The 3,990-nt window shown below is 40.5% G+C and overlaps 1 non-coding gene and 1 pseudogene across 1 annotated transcript; both read left to right on the forward strand.

Moving 5' to 3' along the window:
- The first annotated feature begins 521 nt into the window (after positions 1-521).
- Positions 522-699, forward strand: LOC117935276 (annotated as a pseudogene).
- Positions 700-3,655: 2,956 nt separating this feature from the next.
- Positions 3,656-3,772, forward strand: LOC117935259. The gene has a single exon (XR_004654710.1). It is a non-coding gene; the product is annotated as a U5 spliceosomal RNA (small nuclear RNA).
- The last annotated feature ends 218 nt before the right edge of the window (positions 3,773-3,990 follow it).

Consider the following 3,990-nt stretch of genomic DNA (forward strand, 5'->3'; position numbering starts at 1 on the left):
TCATGAGATCCTTCTGGTCAGGTCCGTAATGCACTCCCGGGGCAGGTTGGCGCACTCAACTTGCCCCCGACCAGGTTGAGGCGTGCCTGAGTCGGTAAGTCACCTGCTCTGGGAGTGTAGCGCTGCTGTAGAACAGTGAGCAACGGCCGGCTCCTTACAATTCCCGTACTTGCAAGCAAGGGAGGTTCTTACGCCACAGCTGGTGCTGTACGGGGTGAACCAAGGAAAACAGATACTGGCACAAACATTTACCAAACAGTGGCTCACCCTAGCCGCCCAGACATCTTAACATCAAGACTCATTTACATTGAAAACTTTTTATACCTTTTAATCTATAAAAATGTTATCTGTAATGCATTTTTAAAGCAAGTGCTTTAGACGTTTTACGGTTAATTTAGTGTTTAATGCGTCTCTTGGAACAGTTGTTTTAGATGTTTTATGGATTATTTATTGACTTGTTGTATTTTAAAAGGTAACTTTGATGTGACATGTTATATGACAAAAGTATGAAATAAGTGTAAATAGATTATTTTCAAAAGAAAAAAATCCGTTCTTATCAGTTTAATTTCAGATGTGTCCTTTATCAGGGGACAACATATTAAATGGATTTTTAGCAATGGGACTTGAAAAAGTGGCTTGCTCCATTCACTCCACGCATCAACCCGGTATTGCAGCGTTGCCGGGAACGGTGCACCCATCTTCTGTCTTGTGGAAAAGCAAAAATCAATGCACGTGGAGCTGCTTGTGCTCAATATGTCAATGGACCTGAAGAGACATGCCTCGCAGTGGCTGGCAGATTTTACGTCCAGAAGTTGTTGCAAAAACTGAATGATCCATGAAACCTCGTTGGGTTTCTGGAATCAAAACATTGTTGTAATACTTGACAAGATAAAGCCATTCAAAAGTGTAGCGAGATTTAAACAATTGATTGGCAGAAAAGACAGCAAGGACAAAGTATTGGCCCTATGACAATGTGGAATTGCGGGTGATTTTAATATTCATGTTGACAACCCCCAGGACAGGGGGAGCAAAGAACTGTGTTGTGTTTTTGAGAACTATGGACTGACTCAGCACGTGACGGAGCCCACGCACAATAAGGGGCACACTCTGGACCTGATAGTCTCCAAGGGTCTGAACATTCCCAAGGTTGTGGTGACTGACGTTGCTCTCTCTGATCATTCCAGTGTTTTTTTCAGCGGCACTATCTCTGTACCCAAAAGTTACCAAACAAAGACAATGAGAAAACGGTATATCACTGAAAACACCAGTGAAACATTTCCTCAGCTTTTCTCATCCACACCCGCCCTCTCTGGGCTATCAGTGACTGAGCTCGTAGATCATTTCAACTGTAAAATTAGAAATGTTATTGATGCCATTGCTCCCACTAAGGTAAAAGTTGTCTCTGGTAAGTAAAGATCTCCATGGAGAAATAACCTACTGGTGAGAACAGAAAAAAGAAAGTGTAGGAAAGCTGAACGAAGGTGGCAAAAAACAAATCTCCTGGTCCATTATAACTCCTATAAAGAGAGACTTCGCATTTATAATTTGGAACTAAGGAATGCAAGGCGGTCCTTCTTCTCTGATATTATCTCAAGAAAAAATAATAATTCACGTGCTTTGTTTGCTACTGTCGATAGATTAACAAACCCTCGAGTAACAGTAGCATCTGAACTGTTATCTACCAAGGCCTGCAATGAGTTTGCCTCCTTCTTCAAAGATAAAATTCAGAGGATTAGACAAACAGTCAGTGCCTCCATATCAAGTACAGGATATGTGCTGTCACAGTGTTCAAGCAAAACTAGTTCACAGAATTTCATACGGTCAACCATAAAAACCTAGAGGACATTATACAACATCTGAAATCCTCCTCCTGTTGCCTTGATATTCTACCAACAGGTGTTTTCAAAAATGTTTCAAATTGTTTGGCTTCTGATCTTCTACAGATTGTGAACATGTCTCTTCTTTCAGGAATCTTTCCACCGGCCCTGAAAACTGCAGTAATCAAGCCACTCTTAAAAAAGAACAATCTAGACACATCACTAATGAGCAGCTATAGGCCAATATCAAACCTTCCGTTTTTAAGTAAAATCATTGAAAAAGCGGTTTTTCAACAACTCACCCATTTCTTGTCACTAAACAACAGTTTTGATACCTTTCAGTTGGGTTTCCGACTACACCACAGCACTGAGACGGCTCTTGTCAAAAGTCTTTAATGACATCCACCTTAACACAGATAGTGGCAAAATCTCAGTCTTAGTTTTTCTTGATCTCAGTGCTGCATTTGACACAGTCGACCACGACATATTACTAAACTGATTGGAAAACTGGGTTGGCCTTTCTGGCTCAGTACTAAACTGGTTTGAATCCTACTTAAAGAATAGGGATTACTTTATGTCAATAGGTAATTCTACATCTGAACATACAAATATGATGTGCGGAGTCCCGCAAGGCTCCCTTCTGGGGCCTCTTCTGTTTAACATCTACATGCTTCCACTGGCTCAGATTATGGAAAACAACAAAATAAGTTACCATAGTTATGCGGATGACACACAAATTTACATAACCTTATCGCCAGGGGACTATAGTCCAATACAAATACTGACTACGTGCATTGAACAAATTAACGACTGGATGTGCCAGAACTTTCTGAAATTAAATTAAGGAAAAACTGAGGTGGTTGTTTTTGGAGCAAAAAAACGATTAAAAGTCTGCGCTCTGCTTCAAACAACAATGTTGAAAACAACAGTCAAAGCCAGAAATCTTGGTGTAGTCATGGACTCAGACCTGAATTTTAACAGCCACATTAAGACAATTACAAAGTCAGCCTATTATCACCTTAAGAATATATCAAGGGTTAAAGGACTTATGTGTCAACAGGATTTGGAAAAACTTGTCCATGCTTTCATCTTCAGTAGACTTGACTACTGTAACGGTGTCTTTACAGGTCTCACTAAAAAAACCATCAGACAGCTGTAGCTGATTCAGAACGGTGCTGCTCGGGTCCTCACTAAGACCAAGACTGGATCACATCACTCCAGTTCTGAAGTCTTTACACTGGCTTCCTGTGCCTCAAAGAATTGATTTCAAAGTATTTTTGCTAGTTTATAAATCACTTAATGGTTTAGGGCCAAAATACATTTCTGATCTGCTACTACACTACGAACCAGCCGGACCTCTCAGGTCATCTTGGACAGGTCTACTTTATGTCCCCAGAGTCAGAACTAAACAGGGTGAAGCAGCTTTCAGTTTCTATGCTCCTCATATCTGGAATAAACTCCCAGAAACCTGCAGAGCCGCTGCTACTCTCAGTTCTTTTAAATCAAGGCTGAAGACCTTTCTTTTTGATGTGGCCTTTCTTTAAATTATGTTCTTTTAATGTTTAATTTCTTATGCTGCACTGTAACTTTTACTCTTGTGTTTTATGTGTCTTAATGTTCCTATTTTTAATTCACGTGTTTTATCTGTTTTTATTTTTTAACTGTTTTTATTTTTTAACTGATTTTGTGTAAAGCACTTTGAATTGCCCTGTTGCTGAAATGTGCTATACAAATAAAGCTGCCTTGCCTTGCCTTGCCTTGCCTAGGTGAGGCCTTGGATTTGGAAAGCTTCACACCAAGTGAGGCTTACCGCAAGGGTTGAGACTGGTTAGACTAGGGTTTTCGGCTGCTCTCAAGAGTGGGCTGGGTCTTTTGCCTTTTACTAAAGACTTCTGTGGAGAGGAACACCTAAGAGTTGAAATTATTTTTGGTGGGCTTTGCTGTTTGGTTAAGCCTTTTGTTCTTGTGAAAAACAAATGTGCTCTCCAAAAGGAAACTAAGATTCCTAAACGCAGCTAAAGTGTGACAGCATGGGAGTATTGCAGGTTGGCAGAAGCTTGACCAATTGGGAAAACCAAAATTGCCATCTTTAACTAAAACTTTTGTGCTTCACCATGAAGCGCTTGGACGGGGGTGCTAAGTAGCAGCTGTTATGTCCATTTAAAAGTACTGG

This window comes from Etheostoma cragini, chromosome 19 (assembly GCF_013103735.1).
Source record: "Etheostoma cragini isolate CJK2018 chromosome 19, CSU_Ecrag_1.0, whole genome shotgun sequence".
Classification (NCBI taxonomy): Eukaryota; Metazoa; Chordata; class Actinopteri; order Perciformes; family Percidae; genus Etheostoma; species Etheostoma cragini.